Genomic DNA, 14,772 nt, shown 5'->3' with positions numbered 1-14,772 from the left:
AAATCAAATCTTTGGTTGCGCCACATTTTTCAAGCCAAGTGATAAGTATAATTCATTATGGCTTCCACAATGGATTTGCTCCTGCTCTAATTTTTCCGTTTCAACATTTTCCAACCACAGTGAGTCACACTACTATCTAAACCTTAGGCACATGATGATGATGAGGAGGAATTGGTTGGTTTGTAAAGTGAGCACTCAACCTACCCATCCTACTCCACTCTACCTCACCCTGCAGTTGAGTATGTTAAGAAGATTCCTTTCCTTACTGCAAAGCAAATGTATTTTTTTGGAACAAGGTAGTTATTACAATGTGTGGTAAAGGAGGTGCATGAGGACAGTGAGTAAAGTGGTCCATAAGTAAGTATCTTGATTTTCCTGAATGGGATAGTCTGTGATGATGCGAATGGGCCACACACAATCTATATCCCATACCTTAATCCCTTCCCTGTACTGCAGTGCATCGCTTCTCCCACTGCCTACTTATGGCAGACAGGATGTCTGCATGATTGATTATTTTATGTGGCGTGGTTCATCCTTAGTATTTATCGGCCTTGTAGTCCAGGTACAAAGAAGAACAGGGCCATAGGAATAAAATAATTTTCTAGTACCACTGCCCCAGCTGCAGACAGTAACGAGTACGACTGTGGTGCCAGCTGATCTTGCAATGCCACCATTAATTTAGCACAACAGTATCGAGAAAAATACTTAGACTCCATAGTACATATTATGGCTGTGACAGTTATCACCTTAAAATTGAATGGCCTGAGGTGACCACCAAATGTACTGCTACTGTGCCACTAAACTACATGATTTTAAACAAGTGTTTTGCTCAAAGATTATTTTATAATTTCTCTTTTTTCTTTCTTGATATAGCTATCCCTGCTGGTCCACCATCACAGCCGGAAATAGCTGTCCGGCTGTGGTTGACGAAGCTGGAGGCCATATTGGCTGAGTACTAGTTGTTGGTGGTCCTTGAGGAAGAGGAGGAGGAAGCTATTAAGGGCCCCAGCCAGGCCCCAGTGCCTCCAGCCCAGCAACACCTACGACGCAATACCAGGGCAGTCAATTGCTATCACATTATCCCTGCTGCCCCCCTCAGAGACTATCTTCTAACGATGCATGCTTCGGAGGCTGGCACAGTTAGAGGCCCATCAAGCACTTGCTGAGGGGCTCCTTAGAAAAATCCTGGCCCGCCTTTAGTGGCCTCCTCTGCCTATTTTTTAACCTTTTATTTGGGTGGGTGGGACTTGTTGTGGGTGGAGTGGGTGGGAATTGGGTTTGTGCAGGACTTTTATTTTTTTTACTCCTTCTATGCAACATTGGACAATTGGACATTTTCTGTTTTGAACATTGGTTGGGGAAAGGGACATTTGTTTGGGAACAGTGGTGGGCCAGTTGTGGGTGGAAGGGGTGGGTATTTATTTATTATTTTTGTTAGGATGGGGTTAAATCAATATTTATTTACAGTTCATGTTGCCTAAAATGTTTTTGGGGGCGTTTTACTTCACACTTCTACCTTTACACAGCATCTTTTCAAAATCTGCTGATAGTGTATTCCCTTTAGAACAGCATGCTTTACAAATCTGCCTATAGTGTATAACAATTACTTATGCAGCTGGTAATCTTGTCCCAATACTCTTCTAGTCTATGCAGTGCAGTCTGCAAAATTGGACCCATATGAGTCGGGCGGACAGATTTGCCAGTGCAAATTATATTGCCTAAACTAAAGGTACACCTATGCTCCATAATTCTCTTACCTGAATCGATGAAACAAGGGCTGCATGGTTTCTCAAGGTACCATGGTGGTGTAGCAGTAGCATGCTAATGCACTAACAGTGAAGGCATCAGAAGAGAGGTCCCACCCCACCTAGGTGAACTCAAATGAAGATCCTGCACACTGAGTTGAGGCTGCTTCTACCACATCCATCCCACAAAGTGTGAGATTAATCAATGGTGTAAATTATTAAGTACTTCCTCAATCAATCACACAGACCAGGGAAGAGAGTTGGGGACTTGATGAATAGATGGGAAAGGGATTTTGGGAAAGGTGTGACAAGAAGATAAACACAACACAAACACAATATTAATCTGGGAATTGATCAGCAGCCTGTTGTCGGAGGAATAGAAAAACATGAATATGTATGACACAGATAACTTTACATTCTGTCAGCCCCAATGAGACCCAAGTTGTATATATCTAAAAATGTTCGGTCAGCAATGTTTTCAAAATAGTACATATAATTATAATTAATCTTGGGGTGAAGCTAACACACACAGTTCGAAAGAAATTATACTAGTCTTTATTGCCAAATTGGGTGGCGCATCTGCAATCTTCTTGGGTTTCCCCATTAATCTTCTTTGGTGCCTGCCTGAAGCAGTCTGATAATTTAAGCATGAGTGTTATGGTGCAGGAGAAGAGAAGGCCTGTGGATTGTAAAACAGAAATGATTATCATCATGATATTGTAGAATCAAGAACAATGGAATGGAAGATAAGCTTCATAAGGAGTAGTGCACCAAGAAGACTTAGAGGTCGCAAAGCAAGAGCAAAGGCCTTTCTGATCAATCAGCAACATTCACATACAAGTGTCAGCATGTCGGGATGATAAAACTTGCAACTGTCATGCTCATCATAACATTTAGATTCAAAAAGAGAGGGATAGGGAGGTATTTTGGTCCAGTGTATATCCTCCCAATGAAGCTATAGAAAAAATATAAATACACTGTTCCAATAGAAAGAAAGAAAACACAAAGGGAGGTCCTAAAATTTAGGAGCAAATAACCTCACACATCCAAAAGGATCTCATGCTTCATCATCGGGACAGCTCCTCGTCAGACCGGCGCTGCAATGTCTGACGGGCACCACCCCAAATGGGGGGGCTCTTTGCCGGAGATCTTTTACAATGATGGTGCCATGACCCCAGGATTGAATAGGGAAAAGATGTGTCTTCTTAATCAAGGTACCGGTGTTACAGGCAACTAAAAATTTATGAAACAAGTATCCAATCACTTGCATTAGTCAGGAGCATATGTTTCCTAACTAAAGCCCACCCCCATTAGGGGAATGCGCTCCATAGGACCACGTAGACCAATGGTCAGGCGCAGTTTTAAGTTTCAATTGATAAATTCAGGACGCACGGACCCGGGTAGGTTTCCTCGTCGGTCCCGGTACCTTGATTAAGAAGACACATCTGTCCTTTTGATTAGGAGATATAGATAGTCAACTAGGTCCTGACGAAGCATCAATGGACCCCTATGGGCCACTAGGATGCGAAACATGTTGACCCATGAAAAGGGTTGGTTTGAAAATTGTCCAACCTCCCTCCCATTCATATATTTTTATAGAGTGATTGATCATTATTTCTATTTCACTCGTTTGACTACACCCCTTTTTTAATCTTGGTCCCTGCCTTCCAACTGGTTCAATAAATTATTTACCCGTTGGAGGTTTTGAGAGCCAATTTTAATCATTTTTTATTTTGATCTCCTTCTTTTCCCTACTCAATCCTGGGGTCATGGCACCATCATTGTAAAAGATCTCCGGCAAAGAGCCCCCCCATTTGGGGTGGTGCCCGTCAGACATTGCAGCGCCGGTCTGACGAGGAGCTGTACCGATGATGAAGCATGACATCCTTTTGGATGTGTGAGGTTATTTGCTCCTAAATTTTAGGACCTCCCTTTGTGTTTTCCATCATAACATTTAACCTAGAGAGCTGCATAATGTGACATTATAATCCATCGCGCCTGTCTCCTCCAGTTTCCTACAACAGGCACCCCACCCAAACACATAGTTTAAAGTTTGAGCCAGCCAGCAGACACACAGCAGCATTGCATTTACCAAATCAAGTAATTGACGCATCTCTCACCACCAGTCAACAGATTGAAGTAGGCCTCTTAAACTCATCCTTACATCATCCCTGTTGATTTCCATGAAGTTGATAACTTCCCTCTTCTGGCAGTTGTTTAAGTTGCCAAATCATGCTCTGATTCCTTCCATCAAACTCCAGACTCTGATTAAAGATAATTATGTCCAACTCTATACCAACTGCTCCCAAGAGTCACAGTCTCATGACACAATTGTGATAGAGCGACGTGTAACTGTTTAACAACAAGAGAAACATTGAGTATTTTTTATTTTCTGGACTAGAATTTTGTTTGTTAGCTATGTACCAGAAAGCAGAGCACCAGAAAACAAAGCAGTGTGAAAACACTGACGCACTCATTTTGGTAAGTGTGAAAGGGGAAGGGGAAAAAAAAATCACCTTCAGGAACAAATTATCACCTCTTTTTTTTTTTTTGCCACCAACATTGTAAATCAATCATGACACAAACACAAGCAGCGTAACATATGTAAACAATATAAACACCCACTTTCAGCATCTGGCATCACTAGACATGATTAGTCACATGAACCATCTCAATTCTCAACATTGAAACAAATATCTCTCATATCAATCATTGAGGCATATATATATAGCATTACTTACCTGTTCCAATAAAACATAGTGGCATATTGTTGATCCTCTACGATTCAGGAAATGAAACACACATTGGCCAGTGAGTTGTAAATCAAATATCTGGGGCAGTCCTGCTAGGGATAAAAGAAAGGACAGGCACAGAATAGAGGCAGGCATTGTCTCTCAAATCTCCTTGAAGTTATTTTGGTGGGTTTGGGGGCTTCTTCGATGCTCACTGGTCCAACTACAAAATGGCCAAACATGTGCCTAAAACAGTTGTGGTTCATTAGTTATTTAGAGAGAAACAAACAATATACAATAATAAGGTTCCCACAGCAAGCTACTTTTTTTCTCTAGGCTGTTCATAGTAGAAAGTAGAAAGCTCTATGGTGCCCCAGGTCTAGTCAGTGAAGTAGAGTTCGTCCTCAAACTCAGGTGGTTCACCCAGAAGTTGGCCAGCTAACACACTGCCATAACCTGAGTCTGACCAATCATCACCCTCCTCCACCTCCTGTTGTACTTCAGGTATGCTGTGATTTGGTGGTGTAAAGTACTGTTTCATTTTAATCATGGTCAATCTCTCAATGTTTTGGGACGAGAGACTGGTCTTTCTCACTGTCACAACTGCACCAGCTGTACTGAGCACACATTCAGCAGACACACTGGCTACAGGGCAAGCCAGATACTTTTTTGCCAACCTGCTGAGCACTGTCCATTGGCGTCTCTTCCCATACCAATACACCAATGGTTTTTGATCCAGATGGACCTCCGTTGGGTCATCCAGATAGGCCTGGACCATCTGCTCAATAGTCATTGTAGCTCCACCTTGCTCGAGCTCTTTTTCCTTCGCCCTTGCAGTGGACTTAAGCCCTGCCATTAGAAACCAATCGAATGCAGATTTTGGGGCTGCTGCTCCTGTTCCTGTTGTTGTTGCTGGTGATGATTTTAGCTGTTGTCAACCAACAGCACTGTCCACAGACTCTATGGAAGTTTTAGGCTGCACCCCAGAACTTCTGCCCATGAGAGGGCATCTAATTTCCAGCAGTTTTTTTCTAGGTCTTGGCTTGCTCAGCAATCCATGTTTTGTAGGTTGAAACATTCCTATCTGAAAAAAGAATGAAAATGGCCAGTAATTGTTGTACCATGGGTCAAGAATTGTGGCACAGATGTAATGTTTGGATAACACAATGGTGGTAATATTGACATTGGCTGTAAAAAACGCTTACCGCCACGCTGACGGCCACCAACAAACTGCTGCAGTGGAGAATATCTGTTCTGCATATTATGACACACACACGCCAAACCAACAGAATACAGTCACATACACAAATCTGCCAGCCCAATGGTCAGTGGTAAACTGTTGGTACCAACACCTATGCCGTTACACCAACAGAACAACACCCACCACATCGTGACCCACAAATCACCATGGCGGACATTCAACGGTGGTTAACCATTGGCGGTACACACCGGTGCCCTCAGAATGGACACCCAAAAACTAAACTACACAACATTGACCAATTCAAACAACACACACCTGACACCCATACAGACACCACACCCATCCACTTACACCACTATAAAGCACACACCCACATTACCCACAACCCTTTCCGAATACACATCATTGCCACCAGACAGGCATCAAAAACACCGCGACAAATACACACACACCCATACATCCCTCACGCTCTCTACTATGCACACCCAATCACACCAGCAAACACCCACACACTTACACACACCACACATACTGATGGCCCCACAAAGGCACCCCCCTTTCAGAGATGAGGAGTTGGGGTCATGGTGGAGGAAATAGTCAGGGTAGAGCCACAGCTGTTTGGAGCACACGTACAGCAGATATCCATTGCAGGAAAGATGGAGCTATGGCGGAGAATTGTGAACAGGGTGAACGCCGTGGGACAGCATCCAAGAACAAGGGATGACATCAGGAAGAGGTGGAACGACCCACAGGGGAAGGTGCGTTCCGTGGCAGCAAGGCACCATCCAGAGGACTGGTGGTGGACCCCCACCTCCTCCCCCACAGCTCGCAGCATGGGAGGAGCAAGTCTTGGCATTACTGCATCGTGAGGGACTCACTGGAGTTGCCAGAGGACTGGACATTGGTAAGTCTACATTTACCACTTATCACCCACATACCTGCATGCCATCATACCCCCTCACCCTCACTCCCATCGCTCCACTCCATCCTACACACTGCACCTACACATATGACTAACTCCAATGCCCAGCCCCGCATGCCATACCAATGCATGGACATCTCTCTCAGCCCTGCATGGACACCCATCACCAAAGCAAGCACAGCATAGGGGAACTAACAATCTCACAATACATCACCATACACAATCAAAGGTGGCCTGGCAAACGCAACCATAGAGGGGACGATAGGGATGCACAACATGTCACAGACATGAAGCATAATACATCCCTTACATCCCCACAGGTGCCCCAGCCAATCTCAGTGGAGAGGAGGTGCCACGACTCTCCAGTTCCACAACAGAAGATGCCCCCAGTAATGACAGTAACTCTGGACTCCAGGATCTGGATCAACAACCTGGCCCATCAGGGACCACTGGACAGTCAGTCACCCCAGCCCACTCCCAATCCACCACAGAGACTCCCCCATCAGTTACCAATACCACAGCACCCACCCAGCATACCCACACCTCTGTCCCCAGGACACGTCAATCAGCAGTGCGCCCACCTGTACAGGGACACCAGTCCACACCTCATACCCAAGACAATCAGGGACCTGGGATAAGTGGCAGCAGGCACACCATTCAGGGGACAGGGGCACAGGGCAACTGGGACACTGGGAAGATCGCCGTGCGCCAGGTGGGAAGACAGGCCCAGGGAACCGACTCTCCAGGAGGCACTCACCAATGTCCTGGGGGCCTACCAACAATCCCAGGACACGATGGGCCAGATCCTGAACAGCATACAGGAGAACAAGTGGCTGCAGGAGGAACACCATCAGGAGATCAGGGAGGATTTGCAGGCCCTCGACACCACCATGATCTCCATAGCAGGGGTGCTGGCAGACATGGCCAACATCATGAGGGAATGGACTACACAGCAGCGGGCCCCTACCACTAGCCAGTCTATTCACCAGACTACAACATCTGCTGCAGCTAGTGGACATGAGGCCCCACCACAGGACCCACAGGCCACCAGCACAACTCCCTTGCAGACGGTGAATCACCCAGCAAACATTCCCTGTGAACTAGACAGAAGCCAGAGACACTTGCCAAGACCACCACCAGGAAATAAGACTCTCCTGATTGTCCTCCTTGTGTCCCATCCTGTCACCTGGTCCACTTTGAACTGTCATTGCTACCCTTCCTATGGCCCCTTGGACACTGGACCTGTGCTATAAACAGACTGGAACAATACCCTGGACTTTCCTCCACCATCACCCAATTCCATTGCACGTTACCCTCAATTTTATAGCACTACAATAAACACCATTGAACACAATTTGAGTAACACTGTTTTATGTGTCTTAAGTGTGCATTTGTGGGAACAGCCACATCGAGTGCAAATGATCTGAACACTGTTAGCTAACAAATAATGACCTGGAACTGTCTGTAGAGATCACATCAGGACAATGGTGTCATATCACCTACATCTGGAAAATGAGAATTCATAGGTGACATTAAGTTGAGATGCAAATGAAGTGAATGCCATCATGCCACAGGCACACAGGTAAATCAATAGTCAGAGTAATGGTCAGGTCCACTGTCTCACCTGTTTGTCATGGGAAGTATTGTTGTATAACATAATGTTCTGTTGTCCTCATCCTCATCTTCACTGTCCTCAGGATCACCTCCAGTCCCCTCCTCCTGCTGAAATGGTACATGTCATCTGAGGGCTAGGTTGTGCAAAATGCAGCATGCCACTACTAACTGGCAGACCTTTCTGGGTGAGTACCACAGGTATCCGCCTGTCAGATGGAGACACCTTCACCTGTTGACATAGTGCAGCCCTCACCTCCAGATGAGACAGTGCAGCCCTCACCTCCAGCCTCACCTCCAGCCTCACCTCCAGCAGAGGGCATGTAGGCTACCCTCCTGGGACTTCTGTACATGGAGCCCCCTCCAGAACCAGTGGGCAAGTCACCCACCTGAGAGACTGTGGCCTTGCACTCCCCAGCACAGAGAAATGGTCATGGAGCCCCCTCCAGAACCAGTGGACAAGTCACCCACCTGAGAAACTGTAGCCTTGCACTCCCCGCACAGAGAAATGGTCATGGAGCCCCCTCCAGAATCAGTGGGAAAGTTCCCAAATTCAGCTGAGGTGCCACCCACGCCTAATCCCTCTGAGATGACTGCCCACTTGCAAAATTATGCCCCTGCAGAGTTCTATGCAGTTGATGTCAGGAGACAAGTTGGGCCTTGGACTGTGCCCTGTGGCCATGTGGGCCCTTTGTACTTTGGACTGGGCATTGGCCCTTTGTGGACAATTGTACATATCAGGTTCATGTGGTGGCTTTTCCCTTGCTAATACATGTTTAGTACTTCCAAAATCTGGTTCTTGTTTTATTGTGCGATGTGTTGTGTGCGATTGGTTTTCGTCTGCAGCTGGTTGTGTGTATGGTGTGTGTGTCTGGTGTGTTTTGTGGTGTGTGTGTCACTCTCCTTTTCCTCCCTCCCTCCCTTGTGTGCTAGGTGGCTGTACTCACCCTCGACATCTTCATCAGAGTTGGTGTTCCAGGTGAAGCATGGCGTAGATGAGCATCGGGAAGGCTTGAAGTTCCGGTTCCATGGCGGAGGAGGAGTCCTCTGTGTAGTTGTTGGTGAGTCTTTCATTTTCTGTGTTCTGTTTCCACCAGGCTTTTGATGGCATTGGCACCACCCCGGAAATCCCATACAGCTGCAAACCTTTTGGATGACTTTAACAACAAGGTCTTTGAATGGCTGCGCCCCAGAGGGCTTGCAATGTGTTGGCACCTCCAGTGTGAGGGCTTTAACTGACATTTAGTTATCATGCTGGATAATCCTCAACAGTTTGAGGGTTTTAAAAGAATGTCTAAAATGAGTGCAGATTCTACTGCGTGTGGCCAGTAAGTTACTCGAGGTTCTATTTTTAGAAAGTCTTGTACAATTATGTTAATGCAGTGCGCCAAACACAAGACCCTGAACTAGCCACCATCTGACATGGCCTTAACTATATTACGGCAAATGTCCATGGCAACAAATCCAATGCTAAGCCCTTTGGGGAGCAGCCATACAAAGACCTTGTTGTTAAAGTCATCCAAAATGTTTGCAGCAGTATGGAATTTCTCCATGGCCAACATAGCTACTGTTTCATGCTTCTGAGCACCATTAAAAATTTCAGCCATGTCAACACCTGCTGATATATTTTCTCTAACCGCCACAAAAGAGATCCAGTGTGCAGTGATGCACATATAATCAGTGGCTTAGCAACTGGTCCACATGTCTGTCGTCAGGTGAATTGTATGGACAGAACTCTGCTGCAAAGCTTGTCCAACAAATTCCAGCACATCGTGATGTATCACTGGAACAGCAACTCTGAGAAATAGGTCCAGCTAGGAACCTTCCATTTTGGGCAGATAGCCGCTACAAAAGGCAGTAATAGTAGCCTGGATTTTTTTCTTTGCTAGTGCCACTGATGCAGATGACTTAGAAGTTGGAGGTATGCTCAATGTGCATCTCAGGGGGGCAGCCACTGTAGGTTCTTGTCTTGGTGTTTCGACTTGACCCTGAGTCTTCTTGTGCCAATGCAGTGTGTCTGATGTGGGCAACAATACTACTGCCCCGTTGGGGACAGGGCTGATTTGTGTAACAAAAATGTCACCCTCTTCTTCACCTTCGACTATGATCGGATCAGATTCCCTGCTTTCAACACCTTCACTAACACCACTTGCAGGTTTTTACTTTTGGCCGCTAAGGTGTGCCTCCCAGTGGATTGCATGGTGTTTTCTCAAATTAGTTGTTTGGCCTCCGGTTCCATAGTTTGTACCAAGCTTACCCCGAATAACCCTTTTTCAGCAAATGGAGCATATGGCAATGTTTGGCTCCTTTTCACTTACCGTAAAGAAGTCCCAAACTGGGGAGGCCAACTTTCTAACACTGGGGCCAATGTCTGAAGAAGTGGCGGTAGGTGGATGTTGTTTTGTTGACATTTGCCTCACAGCAGTGCCTTCTACTGAGGTAGGTGTGGATGTAGGTTGTACCCAGGGCCTTATAAATATGGAAGCTGGTGGAGGTGGTAGTACCGCTTCCAGATCTCATGGAGCAGGCTGAGAAGATGGAGTAATGTTTGACTGCACTGGGGCTGGATTAACATCCATGATGACTGGCTCATTGCCAGACTTGTCATCCTCCTCTTCTTCATCCATAGCTCTAGGGCTTTCAGGAAGCTTCCTCTTCACTCCTTGCCTCTCCTGGCATGTCTCAGACTGAGGTGGCATCCAAGTGGAGTCTTGAACATTAGAAGGGGGGCTTGAGGAAGAACATGGTGAAGATCTGAAAGACAGTGGATCTAGTGAAATAGGGGCTTCTGTCGGCTTCCTCTGCATGAAGCTCAACATCCTGATGTGCTCCTGCTTTGGGCGGAACTGCGATTGCTGGCTACGGCTGTTGTTGTTCACTGGGCTAAGTTTCTAGCAACAATTGGCTGCTACTTTGAGAAAGAGAAAAATCCAATTCAACGTCACTGCTAGTCTGTGTTCCTGTGATTAGAGAGGTTAACTCTCTGTGCCAGACATGGGCTTTGGGCCTGCTTTGGAATAGGGCCACTGATACAGGAGTGGTGCTCCCAGCCTGCTCCCCAGAGGTTGGTGCGCTAGGCACACTTCTTTGCCCAAAAAAGGTCTGGAGTGACATACCAGTGCTGGGAAGGTCCTTCGTCACTGGCTGCTTTCTTGGTAGCAGCTTTCAAGGGGCCATCTTGAAGCTGTCAGTTGGCAGCAGCACTTAGCTTCACCAGCTGAAAAAATTGTTGTGTAGCCATTTTAGTTTAGCTCCATGCACGTTATTTTAACACACTAGGCCGCTGTGCACTTTAACCTAGATATATTTATTCAGCTTTGTTTTTTTATTGTTAGAATAACAATTTTTACGGTCTTGTTTTATTTCCATCTATCTAACTGTTTTTTCCTAGGCCAGCACTCTGTTCTCAAACAAGACGTTCTTGATCACTCTGTGCTTTTTCCAAGGCTACAGCACGGTACATCACCGGTGAACGTGATAGAAGTTTACTCTCCAACATTCGTAGAAAAAACACATCTTTACGTACGGACACTTTCTCAGAATATCAGCTAGGTTATTATAAATAGACTTCCTTGTCCCTTACACGTTAGAGGGAGATTCCAGCCAGGGAACCACGACTGTACGCTGATTGCCGAATGCTTCGCTACAGATGCTAATGCAGACCGCAGGCCTTTGCTCAGGTATGGGGGTTGATTTCTTACCAGAGGATCCTGAAGGGCAGACTTAGAGTTTAACATGCTGTGCTCTATCCTAGCCTGGGTAGGGATTAGTCCATTGACAATAGTGACAACACAATAGTGTTGTTCTTATGCTTCACTCTACTCGTCACAGTTTTAATACTGTCATGTTGTGTTGTCCTGGTTATTGCAGCTCACGTCTTGATATCTAAGATGCAGTCATTTTATTAAAACTCATTATTAAAACATATACTGCTTCTGTTTGTTATTTATATATGAGACTGAATTGTAAGTGAGAGAACCGGATGGGACCTGAGTGACCACGACTACTCTGAGAAGCCAAATATGTCATGCGCTCAGCTGCCCAGTCATCTCTATCCTTGGGTTGAGATGAGGTGCTGCTAGTTAGCCGTAGCAAAACCCGGATTAGAGCAACAGGTGTCACCAGCAGTGGGTTAGACTAAGTCTCCCACACGGCAGGTGATTCTGCCGCTCAAAATCCAGTAGTCTCATTAGAATAATGAGAGCCTATGCGACAAGATGTCTGTGTGGTCGTGAGTGTGTCCATGCATCACGTCAAGCACAGCCTTTCTGTCTTGCAGTACTGTGGGGGATGTCTCTTTCTCTTCGTGCACCTAAAAGCAAACATGAAAGAAGAATCAGTGAAACATGGCATTGTTGTTGCAGTTGCATTAGTAGTAGAAACAAACAATATCATAGAATGGTTACTTAAATAAATGTCTAAATAATTATGAAGTACAGTGTATCCTATCGTAAAAACACTACACCAACATTAACTCTCATAAGCACGTACAATACAGTGATGAAGGATAAGAAAGAGCAACAACTTCAACATACAGAATGTAATTGTTAGCTTCAGTCTGCATCAAGTTGGAATGTTGCAATAAGGGAGGTGCTGCTGACAAATGGAATAATAATAATTATTGAATAATGTAATGTTAGATAACTGTATGCCTATGGCAGACATGGGGCTAATGAGGAAAATAGGGAAAAAAAAAAAAAATATATATATATATAGTAAGAAAAAGTTTAAAAAAGATTTATATATTGGTATTATTAGACTGATATTATAAAATTTTATAAAATAAAGGTGACAAAAAACTAAAAGAAAACGATGAAGCAAAATTAAAAGAGATTGCAATTGCTGTTGTACTAGAGGAAGGGGACTATCATGAAAAACCAATGGGATTTGGGAGGCAAGTGGTGGAGGTGAAAGATACAAAAAAGATATATAATACACTATAAAAAACTGCTCATACAGTACATTTGATGACTAGGCCTCAATAAATACTCACCTCTAGCCACGTGGTCTAACAACAACCAGCACGGAGTCATGGCAACCACAACAAAGAAGAACACTTGCAGGCCTTACGGACACCGGCTGCATACACAAAATAGTCGCCAGCCACCTGGTCAAACTACAACCAGCAAGGAGGAATGGCCACCACAACAAAGAAGAACACATGCAGGCCTAACGCGCACTGTCTGCCTACACAAAATTGCCACCATCCACACGGTCAAACAACAACCAGCAAGGAGGCATGGTCACCACAACAAAGAAGAACACTTGCAGGCCTTAAGGAAACATACTGCCTACACAAAATGACCACCAGCCACATGGTCAAATAATAACTAGCAAGGAGGCATGGACACCACAACAAAGAAGAACAGATGCATGCATAAAGCACCCTGGCTGCCTACACAAAACGGCTGCCAGTCACTTGATCAAACAACAACCAGCAAGGAGGCATGGCCACCACTTCAAAGAAGAACACATGCAGGCCTAAAGCACACTGGCTGCATACACAAAATGGTGGCCTGGCACATGGTAAAACTACAACCAGCAAGGAGGCATTGCCAACACAACAAGGAAGAACACTTGTGCAGGCCTTAAGGACATTGGCGGCCTACACAAAATGGTTACCAGCCACGTGGTCAAACAACAGCCATCAATGCGGCATGGCCACCACAACAAAGAAGCACACATGCAGGCCTAAAGCACAGTGGCTGCCTACAAAAAAATGGCCACCAGCCACATGGTCAAACGACAACCAACAAGGAGGCATGGCCACCACAACAAAGAAGAACACATGCAGGCCTAAAGTACACTGGCTGCTTACACAAAATGGCCACCAGTCACATGGTCAAACAACAACAAGCAAGAAGGCATGTAAGCCACAACAAAGAAGAACACATGCAGGACTACTGGCTGCCTAAACAAAATGGGCACTAGGCACATCAAACAACAGCTGAATAAATAGAATACAAAAAACACATATAGGTATAGGACTATAACTTTGACCATGCAAAAAGGTCTTCTGTCCATATGGCATGGAGAACAGCGACCAATGGTGGCCTATGACAAAGTCTCTTGTGCACTGTGCAGACAAAGAAGACATTGGTACAGGAGAAAACAACAGCATTAGTAATTCCAAAAACTATAATTAAAGGGTGACAAAATTGTACAATAACAGTACATATCTTTCAAAAGCATCAAGTACTATGACCCCCATAAACTGCTTGCAGAAAAAATACTGCCAAACAACATTTTGTTTTCTTTAATCCAATGCCATCCACAAACAGTTGTTTTTCATCATGCACCCATGACTAGCACTGGGTCTACTGCTGGAAGGTCTATTATAGTAGCAGGCTATGCCACTTAACATTAACATTCAATTTATTCAGTGAATATTGCAAATGTACACAATAAAACATGGAGCAAATGTAGTGAACGGTTGAACATTTTTCCTTTTTAGAACAAAAATTACAACTAAAAATATAGCTAGGCCACCCACCAAAATACATTTTTAAAAATGAAATAAAAGTACAGAGAAATCCTGGGGCATGTCCTCTATCAAACAAA

Source organism: Pleurodeles waltl, chromosome 7 (genome assembly GCF_031143425.1).
Source record: "Pleurodeles waltl isolate 20211129_DDA chromosome 7, aPleWal1.hap1.20221129, whole genome shotgun sequence".
Classification (NCBI taxonomy): Eukaryota; Metazoa; Chordata; class Amphibia; order Caudata; family Salamandridae; genus Pleurodeles; species Pleurodeles waltl.
Note: the sequence above shows the minus strand (reverse complement) of the source record.